The sequence below is a fragment of the Staurois parvus genome, unplaced genomic scaffold, assembly GCF_062004578.1.
Source record: "Staurois parvus isolate SC_StPar_1 unplaced genomic scaffold, SC_StPar_1.0 ptg000439l, whole genome shotgun sequence".
NCBI classification, from domain to species: Eukaryota; Metazoa; Chordata; class Amphibia; order Anura; family Ranidae; genus Staurois; species Staurois parvus.
This window is the reverse complement of record NW_028318235.1, coordinates 5,008,763-5,024,619: the sequence shown is the minus strand read 5'-3', so window position 1 is coordinate 5,024,619 and position 15,857 is coordinate 5,008,763. Positions and strand designations below refer to the sequence as shown.

General features: G+C 39.7%; 1 long non-coding RNA gene across 3 annotated transcripts in view; it reads right to left on the bottom strand.

Moving 5' to 3' along the window:
* LOC149454050 (uncharacterized) overlaps positions 1-15,857 on the bottom strand; it is a 37,128-nt gene that overhangs the window by 3,121 nt on the left and 18,150 nt on the right. For all 3 annotated transcript variants that reach the window (XR_016314386.1, XR_016314387.1, XR_016314385.1), the window contains one exon: positions 4,260-4,384. This is a non-coding gene — a long non-coding RNA (uncharacterized LOC149454050). The remainder of the gene's footprint in view (positions 1-4,259; positions 4,385-15,857) is intronic.

Genomic DNA, 15,857 nt, shown 5'->3' with positions numbered 1-15,857 from the left:
GATTTCTTTCCTTTACTTTCACCTGGTGATCCTGTCAGTAGCACATTTTCTATCCTAGAGTGACAATGCTCACTATACTGTGGCTACCCCATGACAGTAAATGTTTGTTTTATGACTACAGATTGCCTACCTCCCCCTCTCCTCTTCTTTTTAACATGTGTGAGAGGTATTCCACTCCACAGAAATAGCTAGGAACAATGCTAACTGAAATTAGTAAAGATGTGGTGGTAGATATCACAGAAAGTCATCAGCTAACAAGCAGTTTGGCTAGAGCGACAGGAGTTTTTTGGCACTTATTGAACAGATCTAACAAAATGTTTTTAATGGTATATTTAACAGGCAGAAATGTAAAAGAAGTTTATTGTTAGGGTGTGCATACACTTTAACTGCTTCCGCGCCACCCTATAGCAGAAATACTGCTGCAGGGCGGTACGGATGCACAAAATCACACATATATATATATATATGTGTGTGTGATTTTGCATTTCCTCATGCTCATGCGCCCTACCCCCGCTGTCATTCGCGGCTGTGGCTGTTAATCACTGGGTCCTGGCAGGTAATTACTCGCCGGCACCCGGTGATTTCAAACGATCTCCGACAGGGAGGAGAACTGTTTTATTTACTTAGAGTTCTCCTCCCTGTCAGCTCGGGCACACTGCTTTGGATGGCTGTACACAGTACAGCCATCCAAAGCAGTGTGCTTACAATGAAGTACATTGACACGGCTCCCTATGTAAAACACTCCCAGCACACAGTTAACCCTTTGATTGCCCCTCATGTTAACCCCTTCCTGCCCAGTGCCATTAGTACAGTGTCAGTGCTTTTTATTATCACTGTATTGGTGTCATTGGGGATGTCAGTGAAACCAAGTCAGTTCTCCCCAGTGTCAGAATGTCTACCGCAGTCCCACTAAAGGTCGCTGATCGCCGCCATTACTAGTAAAAAAAAAAAAAAATGCCAGTATCTACACCGCCATTTGTAAACGCTAAAACTTTCACGTAAACCAATTAATTTACACGTATTGGGATTTTTTTTATCAAAGACATGTAGCAGAATACATTTTGGCATAAATTCATGACAAATTTTTTTTACTGGACATGTTTAACAAAAAGGCAAATATATTGTTTTTTTCTCAAAATTGTCAGTCTTTTTTTTTATTAGCTCAAAAAATAAAAACCGCACAGGCGATCAAATACCACTGAAAGAAAGCTCTATTTTTTTTAAAAAAAGGACGTAAATTTAATTTGGGTGCAGCGTTGCATATCCATGCAATTGTCAGTTAAATTAACGAAGTGCCAAAACGCAAAAAATGGTCTGGTCAGGAAGGAGTTATCTGCAAAGTAATGAAAGGGCTGGGCTAGGTAAACATATTTCACTTGATGGCTGCTTTAGAACATGATTTATGAGGATTAATACCATTAAAAATAATCTTGAAACATTATTTTCATGTAAAAGACTGATTTTGTATTATGTAATACCAACTCTATATATGATTGAAGGGATGCACATTATAATGCATGTGTGTGTATATACAAAATTTTACTATATATATATATATATATATATATATATATATATATATATATATATATATATAGAGTAAACTTTTGTTTCCGGACACATTTGTACTCATTTTGTAAATAACAGTATTTTGTTTTATATTTTGCTAATATTATTGTGTTGCAGTCCTACAAGTCTCACTCATGTGACTCATATGTTATATTGCTGCATTGTGTTTTATGCTTTTTCACTAGACATAGTGATTGTGTGAGTATAAAACCTGCTGGTACCTGTTGTTGTAATCTTCTTTTTTTTTTTACATGTAGAAATATAACTAGAAATTCCTTCAAAACTTTTTTTTTTGCATAAAATGTGAAAGGGTTACCTCTGTCAGTGTGTTATTACAGTAGTGTCTGTGTTCCCTTTGCAGAATATTTCCTTCACTTCCAATCTTAGTTATTGTGGTCAATTAAAACTTTTTGCTTACAAAAGTGAGGAAGGGTTAACATCTCTGCAGATATGCTTTCTAGATGTGCCTCCTGTCTCAGTGTAAAGCTGACCAAAGATGGACTGAAATTCATCCAGTTCAGCAGTCAGAAAGGACCAGGCAAATCTCAATCCATCTATGGTCATTCCTATTTGACAGTAGATAATCTAAAATCTGACTGCTCTCAAAAGGGCTTTTTTGAAAATTTTGGTTCGATCAGTGCTGCAGAATATATTGACTCATCCACCTTGATTGTGTGGATGGGGGAATCCATTAAGTTTTTTTCTATTCATCTGGGAGAGGGGAACGCTTCATAATAGAGATTCAGATAACAGTATAATAGAAAGTAAAGGTTCTGACCAAGGAATTTGCGGCCCAAGATGGCTATGAATGTGGCCCATCACAAAATCGTTACTTAAAAATGTTGACTGTTTTGGGAATTTTTTATTAAAATGCATTTACAAATGCCAAAGAAAATGTTACATGTCTCTTTTCCTTTTTTATTTATGTAATTTATCACAGGTACTTATATACCCATATGGAAGTACTTTATTAGGTACACCTTGCTTTTGCCAAGAAAATATCCCTCACACCATTACACCACCACCAGCCTGAACTGTTAATACAAGGCAGGATGGATCCATGCTTTCATATTGTTTACGCCAAATTCTGACCATACCTTCTGAATGTCGCAGAAGCCAGTCTGCCCATTCTCCTCTGACATCAACAAGGCATTTTCGTCCACACAACTGCCGCTCACTGAATATTTTCTCTTTTTCAGAACATTCTCTGTAAACCCTAGAGATGGTTTTGTGTGAAAATCCCAGTAGATCAGCAGTTTTTGAAATACTCAGACCAGCCCGTCTGGCGCCAACAACCATGCCACATTCAAAGTCACTTAAATCCCCTTTCTCCCCCATTTTAGTTCTCTGTTTAAACTTCAGCAAGTCACCTTCACCACGTCTAGATGCTTAAATGCATTGAGTTGCTGCCATGTGATTGACGAATTAGCAATTTGTGTTACCAAGCAATTGAACAGGCATACCTAATACAGTGGCCAGTGAGTGTATTTCTGAGCAACAATTGCAAGGATGAAGCACACGAAGGGCAAAATTAGAACCAAAATATCTGACAAGCATTCATTGAGAGTTGCTACTACATCCATTGAACCAGATATTGATGCATTAGTTTATCAAAAACAGTGTTCATTATTGAACTAGTTTTATGTTGCCCTCTTTTACAATAAAATATATTACAAAAAAGTTAGGAAGGGGCAGCGTCACAAGAGGGGGGCAGTGGAATAGGTGGGTGAGCAGTGTCACAGGAAGGGGGCACGGAGACAAGTGGGGAGCAGTGAGACAGGAGGGAGGGTAGCGGGCTAGGTGGGGGGCAGTGTCACAGGAGGGGGACAGTGTCACAGGAAGGGGTGCAGCAGCTCCCCCAGCCCTCCCCCAAATACTCACCTAAGCCACCTCTCTATCCAGCGATGCGCACTGAAGTCTTGACAAGCCCGGGGCTCCCTCTCCTCACTTGCTGAGACAACAGTGGAAGCCATTGGCTATGGCTGCTGTCAATCACAGCCGGTAAGCCAATGAGAACAGAGAAGGGGAGGAGGCCAAGCCACGGCTCCATGTGTGAATGGACACATGCAGCAGTGGATGCCCCCATAGCAAGCTGCTTGTTGTGGGGGCATCCGACAGGAGGAAGGGGCTAGGAGTGCAAGCAGGGGACCCAAGAAGAGGAGGATAGGGGCTGCTCCATGTAAAACCACTGCAGAGAACAAGTAAGTATGATGTATTTGTTATTTTTTTTAAACAAACAATATAAGCCTTTAATATCACTTTAAGGCTTGCTCACACTAGCCCTCACAGTAACATGCAGCATTTTACAACACAGGCAGCTGTCAATATGAGATCTGGCAGGGGGCTGTGTGATGGCCATTTAAATGCATCACAATGTTTACTTTTCTTTTAACTTTTATCCAATGCGGTGACATGCGATGAGATGCACTACACTATAGATAAAAAAAGCATAGGCAGTAGGTTTTTCCTTTTCGATGAGTTTTAATGGTTTTTTTTTATATTTTAGGCACAAGGTACAAACCCTAGTACAGAAACAGGCAGTCACAACAATGAACAGCAGTCAACAGCAGTCATATACAAATGGAAGATAACTATAATAACTAATGGTATAGATAACTTGTCAAAGAATCAGGAATAAGACATACATTTTGAGTAGGTTGACTAGTTAGTGAACAGAAAAGGCTACCTACCTGTAGCTCATCAGCCGGCATTGATAGAAGGATTATATCATTAGGATATGCTATCAAAACAGGAGATGTATAGGACATCTGTTGGTTTGTGAGGCATCCCTGTGGAAGAGCCAGAGACCGGAAATCTAAAAGGAAGAGAAAAAGAATAAAGACAAAAGAATGGAGACAAATTTGGGGGGGTGAACATCTAAAGCACTTGAGTTCAGCTTATAAAGTTTAATAAGGCTATAGTGAAGTGAAGCTATCCACTGAGATCCCGGGGATCCATGGAGTCCAAGTTTTAAGGAATCTCTCATGGGAATCTGAGAGAATGCTAGGCAGTTTTTCTTTCATTAACAAGAAAGCGAGGAGGCGGTGGATTTCTGTGAAGGATATGAACTGTTGTTTCCAGGCTTTCGGTATGGTTTGTTTGACTGCCAATAGCACATGAGTGGCTAATTTAAATTAGCTTTTGGACAGACCCAGAAGTTTTATTTGTAAAATAGTTTACCAAGGGTCTCTCGGGAAGGGGCAAGTAAAGAATGATTGGAGTAGTTTGAGAACCTTTGACCAAAACTGGGAAAGCATAGGGTAGGTGCACCATATGTGTAGAACATCTCCCGATGCATTACAGCCTTGGAAGCAAATATTGGGGGTTGATGGATGGAGAAATGCTAACCAGAACAGGTATTCTAGATGCGCTGGGGGCCAGGTAAAGTTGAAGTTTTGTTTTAGCAAATTTATGTCCTCTATGGGTAGGGAAACGTTAAGGGCTGAAGATTTGTCTTTGTTTACTATTAGACCTGAAATGTTAGAAAATCTGGTTAGAATGGAGAAGAGGGTAGGTAATGTGGTGTGTGGTCGGGTCAGAGTCAGAAGCAGGTCATCTTCAAATGCGCTAACTTTAAAGATTTGGTGAGCGAAGGTGACACCTGTGACCAACAAGCTGTAGCTAAAACAAAAAGTATCGGAGAAAGAGGGCATCTGTGGCGTGTTCCCCTATGAATAGGAAAGGGGGGGATTGTCTTGACAGAAGGTTTTTTTTACCTTAATGCATTCTATGCTCCATCTCAATTCAGCAGCTTTATTAGGCTGCATTTTATGTAAGGGAGACCAGGCAGGTTTTATCATTAAAGTATTATTTCCAGGACAACAGCCAGAAATATTGTACAGATTCCAAGCACACTGTGTTGGTAATTTTACTAAGCTACATTTTCGTAGGCAGAGGCCAGCTTGCTTTATAAAAAAAAAATCAAAACTATTTTGCAGAGAAAGCCAGAAAAATATTGTACTGAGGGTGTGGAAAATTTATGGGATAAAAGCAGTGCATTGAGCAAACTCCACTGCTGTTCACCCATCTGCTTATGCATCCTGCACATAAAGAACAGCTCTCTCCATCATCACCTCCTGCGATTCTGTTAGAAACCGAGTTAGCGAAGCAGAGCAGACTCAGCAGAGGACTGGCCATCAAGAGAACACTATCCACCATGTGAATGCAGATCTTAGGTAACATAACAAGCTACAGAGAACTATAATTTAATTAGTATTGCTAAATCTTGGCTTCATTCATCACATGATTGCGCTAATATTAATATTAATATTAATATTCCTGGCTAGGCTCTGTTTAAAAAAAAAAAAGGGTAAAATGTAAACGTGGTGTGTAGTCTGCCTCTATGTCAGAAGTGATCTCAAAGTGAGTGTGAAAGAGGACCTAGTTGATGGAGAGCATGATGAGACTGAAGCATTATGTGTGAACTATATATGGGTGTGCGTACTCGAACGTTAATCATTGGAGTTTCTTAAAGGCCACCCAGTGTTATTGAGGAGGTGGAGACACAAATCCTTGCACAGACAGAAAGATTTCCAAGAGCTGGGACAGTGATGATAATGAGGGTTTTTAACTACCCTGAAATTAATTGTAATGGCACTGCTGGGACAGTTAAAGGGCAAACATTTATAAACCTATTACAAGACACATTTTTGGTACAGCTCATAGAGAACCCAACTAGAACTGATGCTCTGCTAAGCTCAAACCATGCAGAGCTTTTACTAATGTTCATACAGTTGCAAGAAAAAGTATGTGAACCCCTTGGGATTACGTGGAGTTTTGCATGAATTGGGCATACAATGTGCTCTGAACGTCATCTAAGTCACAACAATAGAAGAACACAGTCTGCTGAACATAATACTACACAAACATTAGATGTTGCCATGGTTTAATTGCACATAACATGTAAACATTCACAGTGCAGGGAGGAAAAAGTATGTGAACCTTTGGACTTAATAACTGGTTGACCCTCCTTTGGCAGCAATAACCTCAACCAAACGTTTCCTGTAGTTGCAGATCAGACCTGCACAACGATCTGGAGTAATTTTGGACCACTCCTCTTCACAAAACTGTTTCAGTGTAGCAATATTCTTGGGATGTCTGGTGTGAATCGCTCTCTTAAGGTCATGCCACAGCATTTCAATCGGGTTGAGGTCAGGACTCTGACTGGGCCACTCCAGAAGGCGTATTCTGTGCTGTTGCAGCCATTATTTTGTTGAATTACTTGTATGCTTTGGGTCATTGTCCTGTTGCATCACCCATCCTCTGTGGAGCTTCAGTTGGCGGACAGATGGTCGTACGTTTTCCTGCAAAATGTCTTGATAAACTGGAATTCATTTTCCCATCAATTACAACAATCCGTCCAGGCCCTGAGGCAGGAAAGCAGCCCCAAACCATGATGCTCCCTCCGCCATGTTTTACAGTGGGGATGAGGTTTTGATGTTGGTGTGCTGTGCCTTTTTTTCTCCACACATAGTGTTGTGTGTTCTTCCCAAACAACTCAATCTTGGTTTCATCTGTCCACAGTATATTTGCCAGTAGTGCTGTGGAACATCCAGGTGCTCTTTTGCAAACTTCAAACGTGCTGCAATAATGTTTTTGGACAGCAATGGCTTTCTCCGTGGTGTCCTCCCATGTACTCCATTCTTGTTTAATGTTTTCCTTATTGTAGATGTATCAACAAAAATGTTAGCATGTTCCAGAGATTTCTGTAGGTCTTTAGCTGACACTCTGGGATTCTTCTTTACCTCATGCAGCATTCTGTGCTGTGCTCTTGCAGTCATTTTTACAGGACGACCACGCCTAGGGAGAGTAGCAACAGTGCTAAACTTTCTCCATTTGTAGACAGTCTGTCTTACCGTGGGCACATGAACATCAAGGCTTTTGGAGATACTTTTGTAACCCTTTCCAGCTTTATGCAAGTCAACAATTCTTGATCCAACACAACAAACACTTTACTCCTGCGCTAGGAAAGGACTCAGTAGACCCAATAGGAATGTTCTGGAATTTTCTGGAATATGCACTGCTAACTGCCCTCAACAAATACACTGGATACAAATGGAGAAACAGAAAAAGGGCGCACCGACCTAGTGCATTATCGTTTAAAATAATTTATTGAATAAAATAGGTATCATACTCACAATGGACATAATAACACAGGCATGTCAAACTGAACAAGATGTATGATCCAAACAACAAACAAACCTCGGCTCTGAGGAAGAGGTTGTGTCCTCGAAACGCGTTAGCCAGTTGGTCATCCAGGGTTCTATCGTATGGACGATAATGCACTAGGTCGGTGCGCCCTTTTTCTGTTTCTCCATTTGTAACAATTCTTGATCGTTGCGCCCTTTTTCTGTTTCTCCATTTGTAACAATTCTTGATCGTAGGTTTTCTGAGAGCTCTTTTCTGCGAGGCATGGTTCACATCAGACAGTGCTTCTTGAAACCAGTAAACCCAAAACAGGTTTGTGTTTTTTAAGGGCAGGACAGCTGTCAGCAACACATCCAATATCATCACACTGATTGGAGTCAAGGTTGGCTCACTCCTGGCTCCAATTAGCTCTGGGAGAAGTCATTAAGCTAGGGCCTCACATACTTTTTGCTCCCTGCACTGTGAATGTTTACATGTTATGTGCAATTAAACCATGGCAACATCTAATGTTTGTGTAGTATTATGTTCAGCAGACTGTGTTCTTCTATTGTTGTGACTTAGATGACGTTCAGAGCACATTTTATGCCCAATTCATGCAAAACTCCACGTAATCCCAAGGGGTTCACATACTTTTTCTTGCAACTGTATAAAAGAACATTTGGGCAGCAGTGACCATAACAAGAGTTCATTAAATGTTAGCTGTAAACAACAAGCACCTACTGGAAAAATAAAAGAGCACATTTTCCAAGGCTGAGGGCTGCTCTCCAAGACTTAGACTAGGAGGGAATATTGGCATTGAAGAACATAGAACAGAAGTATACTCCCATGGGCAATAGGTTTAAAAGGCTAAAAATAAAACCTAAGTAGCTCATGACCAAAATTTCAAAAGCTATAAATAAGAAAATAACTTATAAGAGAATAAAAATTAAGGAACACTATAATCAAATGTTACAAAGAATATAACAAAATATGTAAAAAGGAAATCAAGGCTGCAAAATTCCAAATGAATGACAGATTTCAAAAGAGAACAGGACAAATCCCAAAAATTCTTCATATATATTAACAATAAAAAGGTCAGGTCTGAGCATGTAGGCCCTTTACAAAACAATCTGGAGTGGGTGACTGGGGGCAAAGAGAAGGCAAATATATTAAATACCTTCTATAGCTCTATATATACAAAGGAGCACGGGGGGGCTCAAGTCCATAATGGGAATAATATTGACATAGCCCCAAATAAACCACTACAGCTCAAAATTGATATGGTCCACAAAAATGTATACAGAATAAAGATGAATAAAGCATCTGGACCGGATGGCATATACCCACGTCTTAAAAGAATTGAGCTCTGTCATTTCAAAGCCATTGTTTGTTTGGATAATCTTATCCATATACTACTAAGTCCAAATAAAGGGACACAAGCTTTTTATTACCTCACTTAACGGTTTGGTAACATACACCAGGTGAGAGCACAACCGGTGAAGGTGATTTTTCATAATTGGTGAACTGCACGGTTATTATTTCATATCACAGAAGTATCAAAATCACGGACTTAATAAGGACATGTTTGCAGCTGTAATATAATTGCAGTGATATTGATATATATTTTTTTGATGCTGGACTATTATTTAATTTATATTTAATATTTATTTAATCACTATTTTATTATTGCAATTGGTAGTGGAGCACGACACTATTTCTGGCAGTATTCTCTATAACACAATGGTATGAGTATGTGTAGAGTGTAAGCGAACCACATTTTTTCAGTTTTTACACAATTTTTATTTTTTATTTTTTTATTTTAATTTTCACCATTGTATTGGTTTCACAACAATTTTATTATCGTTTAACCGTTTCAATACCGTGCAATTTTACACCTTCCTGCCCAGGCCATTTTTCAGGTTTCAGCGCTCTCACATTTTGAATGACAATTGCACGGTCATACAACACTGTACCCAAACTAAAATTTTATCATTTTCTTCACACAACTAGAGCTTTCTTTTGGTGGTATTTAATCACCGCTGGGGTTTTTATTTTTTGCTAAATTAACAAAAAAAGACCAAAAATTTTGAAAAAAAACACATTTTTCTTTGTTTCTGTTATAAAAGTTTACAAATAAATAATTGTTCTTCATAAATTTAGGCCGAGATGTATTCTGCTACATGTCTTTGGTGAAAATAACCCAAATTAGGATGTATTTTTTAGTTTGTAGTAAAGTTATAGAGTTCACAAACTATGGTATAGATCTGAATAGTGATCAATCCTGAAGTACTGACAGCCAATCTAATTTCTTGAGGTCCAAGAATGTCAGAACAGTACAGATATCCCCAAATGACCCCTTTTTGCAGAGTAGACAGTCCGACGTACTTAATAAGAGGCATGGCGAGTTTTTTGAATTTGTATTTTTTTGTCATAATTTTTCGGAAAATTAAAAAATTAAAAAAATTATTTTCACTATTTTTTTTTTACATACTGTCACCAGTGCAGTACAGCGTCATCATATAACTGGCATGGTGGTGAACAGGGACACTGACTGGTGACAGTATGAAAAAAAAAATATATATATATTTTTTTTATTTTTTTTTATTTTTTTATTATATTTAATTTTTTATTACATTTTTTTTTAATTTTTTTTAAATTTTACTATGACCAAAGTAGTACAATGTTACCATAGTAACATTGTACTACTTTGGGGAAGTGATCAGTATTTTTTTTTTTACACAATTTGCTTATAGCAAAGAATTACTTTGCTATAAGCAAGCATTTACCTGAATGAAATCGATTCATTCAGCTTTTTTTTTTCTTTTTTTTTTTTTTTTTTTGTGCTTAGCTGTGATTTGGTCACAGCTAATCACATAACATGTGCATGTGATTAGCTGTGACCATTCAGCTAGGCACTAGTATACAATGGATGGCATCATGAATGAAGCCATCCACTGTATACAACTGTCATGTGACCTGCTGTGATTGGTCACAGCAGGTCACATGGTACCAGCAACGGGAGCCGGTACTCGGATCTGTCATCGGCCGTGTCCGAGGTGCACGGCCGGTGACAGATCGCACTGCTGCGCCGCTCTGCATTAGCGCAAACGGCGCATGTGCAGGAGCACGCCAAATGGCGTGCACCCGGAATGCAGAGACACATCTGAAGCCGCCAAACGGCCATTGGCCGGGCGGCTAATGGTTAATATTTCATTATCTAAATATTCACTAGCACTTTATATATACCATACTCTAGCATGCAGTACCAAACTGCGGTTTCCAAAGCGAGTAAAATTATTTTCTTGTATTAAAAGAGGTATAGACTCCAGAGAGACATCATTTTGCCCCTGCACAAATCACTAGTGAGACCCCATCTAGAATATACAGTTCAGTTTTAGGCACCAGTTCACAAAAAAAATATGGGAGAACTGGATAAAGTGCAGAGAAGGGCAACCAAACTGATAAGAGGCATAGAGGAGCTAAGCTATGATGAAAGATTAGCTGAACTGAATTTATTCTCTTTTGAGAAGACAAGATTAAGGGGGAATATGATCAACATGTATTATCCCGTAAGTGGTCCATATAGTGTGCTTGGTGTAGAGTTATTCACTTTAAGGTCATCACAGAAAACCTCTAAATATGGAAAGTCTTTTTCACATTAAGAACTGTGAAAATGTGGAATAGACTACCTCAAAAGCTGGTTCTGGCCATCTCAGTAGATTGTTTTAAAAAGGGCTGGATTCTTTACTAAATGCACAAAATATAACTGGATACTAGGTAAAATTGATTCAATTGCCTATTTTGGGTATCAGGAAGGATTTTTTTTCCTCCACTGGAGCAAATTGGATCATGCTTTGTTGGGGTTTTTTTGCTTTCCTCTAGATCAACTGTGGGTATAGGATTATGTATATGCAGGTTTTCTTTTTGTGTGTGTGTGTGTGTGTTTTTGTGTGGGTTGAACTGGATGACTTGTGTCTTTTTTCAACCAGGCTAACTACTGTATGTAACTATGTACAAATAAAATGTCCACTTGTAAGGAAATAATATTTGCCTGCTAGAGTTCACCGAAGGCGCAGAAGGGAGAAACACTGAACCTTTTATGGCTTAACTACTTCTAGACCAGACTGTTTCACCTCCTTCCTGCACAGGCCATTTTTCAGTTTTCAGCACTGTCACACTTTTAATGACAATTACTTTACACCAGCACCGTACACAAATTAATTTTACATCATTTTTATTTTGGTGGTATTTAACCACCACTGGGTCTTTTATTATGTGTTGTATAAAGGAAAAAAGACTGAAAAATTTAACAGTTTTTTTAGTATTTGTTTTAAAATTTTGCCAATTGTATTCTGCTACATTTGTTTGGTAAAAATAACCTGTAGTGTATATGATTTAGTTTGTGTGAAAGTTACAGAGTCTACAAATTATGGTATATATGATCAATCCTGATCTACTGACTGCCTATCTCGTTTCTTGAGGCCCTAAAAGGCTAGAACAGTAAAAATAATCCCAAATGACCCCTTTTTTGGGAAGTAGGCAGTCTAAGGTATTTAGAGGCATGATACGTTTGCTTAAATTGTAACTTTTTGTTGAATGAAGAAGTCAAATAAAATTTCACAAAGTTGCTATTTGAACAAGTTATTTCTCACACATAAGCATACTTTTAATCACACCCCAAAACACATTCTGCTATGCCTCCCGAGTATGAGGATAGTACATTTTCACAGCCTAGATGCATAGAGGCCCAACATTCAAGGAGCACCTTTGGGCTTTAAAGGAGCATAAAATACTTGACTAATTTCCTGACTACCTATCATATTTCTTAAGTCCCTGAAGTGCCAGGACAGGAAAAACACCCACAAATTGAACACATTTTAGAAAGCAAACACTCCAAGATATTTTTGGAAAGGCATAGTTAGTATTTTGAAAATATAATTTTTTTGCCACAAGGTTTTGGAAAATGCAGGAAAGAAAATTAAAATGTATTTGTCAATTAATAAGATATTTCTAACACATATCATAGGCATACCTAGAATTACACCACAAAACACATTCTGTTACTCCTCCCAAGTATGATGATACTTGCAGCCACAACTGCCAGAAGAATTGTTCGGGATACAAAGAAAAAAACACAGGTAACCTCAGAAGAAACACAGGTTGCTCTGGAAAAAGACAGTGTGGATTTTTTTAAGGAGCACAATACAATTCTTAAACAAAAATGAGCTGCATGGTCGAGTTGCCAGAAAGAAGCCTTTACAGTTCAAGTCATTTATTATATAAAGTCTATTGTTATATAAACTCAAAAGTTCCGGTTTAACTTGAATTCCCCTCATACAATCATCAGCTTTATCTGACAGTGGTGCATGCTATGCAAGCTGAGCCTTGTGGAAAAACTTTTTTTTTTTAGTTATCAGGTTCATGATTTCATCATCACTACATTACACAGCATTACAATGTGCCATTTCTGAAAAGACTACTGGAAATACGGAAGAGAGGTCACTACAATGTGTACAGGGATGTGTTTGAAAATCTGTATGCTAACTTGGATCTTCTCTCTGAGATTTCAGAAAATACTACTGCAGGAAGCATCAGGACCGTTAATACAACTAGGGGAAACAGAAGAAGGCTGCCATTCATCCCCGTTACCCAGGGATAATGCCTGGGAAATAGGCAACCTCATGTTTGTCCCTGGGAGTAAATTTTGTCAACTGAGTCTTAAGTTTGTAGAGTACAGGTTACCGGCAACTAAAAAATGGCACTTCAAGGGTCATGCTCTCGTGCAAGTGCAGACCACTCCATGAATGCCATTTTTAACTCACACTGCGAAAAGCCAATCTAGTTTGAAGTGTGGGTTGGAGTCTGAGCAATGCAAACCTTACACATGCCTCCCAACTTTTGAACTTCAGAATGAGGGACATTTGAGGGAGGAAGTGACCTGTGGCATGTGTAGTGCACTGTGGCAAAAATGGGTGTGACCAGATGCTTAACAGTGGGAGGGGCCTAAGGGGAGTGGTTAAAAAAGCCCCAGGCTTCCTTGTACCTATAAAATATGCTTTGATTGCTGTGCCACAAGCAAGAGTCTCACGGACACAAACCCCAGCACAATCATTTAAAAAAAATAATAAGAAGAATAAAAAGCTCCCATTACAACTGGTTTTGCACAAACTGTGGCAGGGTGCATTACACAAAGTGTGGAAGGATTCAGGAATGCATTATGCACAGAGTGCAGGATTCAGGAATGTGTTACGTACAGAGTACAAGGTTCAGGAGTGCATTTCATACAGAGTGCAGGATTTCGGAATGCGTTATGTACAGACTGCAAAGTTCAAAAGTTAGTTAAACAGCAAAGACACCAATTAAACATACACTTACGTTCTAAAATCTTGATTAACAGCATACAGGAGCCGAGGAAAGAATGCAGACATCAGATGGATAACAAATGAGTGCAGCTGAGCAGAACCTGCAGGAGTGTGAACATCTTGCATAGCCAGGGATTGGTGAACAAGCCGGCGGGGGTATGGCTGCAATGACAGAGAGTGCAGCTGTCATATCCAACCTGTGATGTTGGGGATGGGCAGGGCCGATATGTGTTTCAGTGGCTCCGCCTACTTTTAAAAACAACCCTTTCATAGGGAAACACTCAGCATTTATACAGTTTCAAATGGGGAAAAGGTGGCAAGGGGCAGGACCAATTGGAACTACTACATGTGCACCTGTAGCGGTGTATAATTCAGGTTTATTATACACTGCTGCGGGTGCACAAGCAGTAGTTCCAATTGGTCCTGCCCCTTGTCACCTTCTTCCCTGGCCAGCAATATATAAATACCAGTTGTTTATCTATGCAGTGCTTGCTTGACAAAGGGGGCAGAGCACCTGAAATGCATATCAGCCCCACCCCTTTCCAACATCACAGGTTGGAGTTGACAGCTGCATGCTCTCTCTCATTGCGGCTTCAAGCTCTGCTGGCTTGCCTGCCAATCCCTGGCTGTGCTAGATGTTAAAAAAATTTTCACACTGCTGCAGGTCCTGCTCGTCTGGAAGTTCACATATAAAGAATAGATAGAGTAATGCGGGACAAAACTCCTGTACACTGGGACCATTGGACAAAAGTGAAAATGTGGGAAAGTCCTGCCCAGTCCAGGACTGTTAGGAGATATGCTTACACTTCCTGGCGGTTCACAGGGACAAGTTTGCCTGATCCCAGAACTGTTACTTAAATGACCTCTGAATAAGTGTGTTGACCCGTAAACTCTATGTATGCTCCCACTGCACAGACTTCAGTTGTCAGGATTGAGTAATGGACAAAGTTCAGGAGTCATCATTAAGTAACACACAAAGTTCATGGGTCAGGATTGAGTAATGCACAAAGTTCAGGGGTCAGGATTGTGCTTTAGAAAACAGCTCAGAAACTGAAAGTGACAAAATCATTGTTGCTTTCAGCTTCAATCACTGAAAGAGGAGGTTGAAGAATGGACGTTCCTATGTCTCCTCCTGCTCAGCATCCTGAAGCCGGTTGATGTGATTCCAGGGTCAAATGTCAGCTTGTGTTTAACTCTTCCCCCTTTGGATGTACTATGTATGATGCTATTAAGACTGCCCTGAAACTGTGCTTTACTGCCATACCAAACTGTGCCCTCCTGACCCCTGTACTGTTCCATCCTGCACCCATACTGTGCCCTCCTCCCCCCCGTACTGTGCCTTCCTGCCCCCTGTACTGTGTCTTCCTGTTCCCCCATACTGTGCCCTCCTCCCCCCCCCCCCCGTACTGTGCCTTCCTGCCCCCTGTACTGTGTCTTCCTGTTCCCCCATACTGTGCCATTCTTTCCCCCTTACTGTGCCCCCCTGTACTGTATCTTCTGTCCCCCCTGTACTGTGCTCTCCTTACCCCCTGTACTGTGCCCTATGTTCAATACTATGTTTAAATGTATCAACTATTTATAATTTAATTTTTGAGAATAGGTGTAAATGGTATCATGCTGGTCGGGGCCCCAGTGCATTACTTTGCTCAGGGGCCCATGATGCTATTAAGACGGCCCTGAAAGATCCAGTATAAAAATTAGCATTTCTCAAGGACTGTGGCACACAAAGAGAAGATTAAGAAGACTGTTAACAATAAGAATTCTTGAAACACATAAAACCACAAAGATAAAACAAAGGTG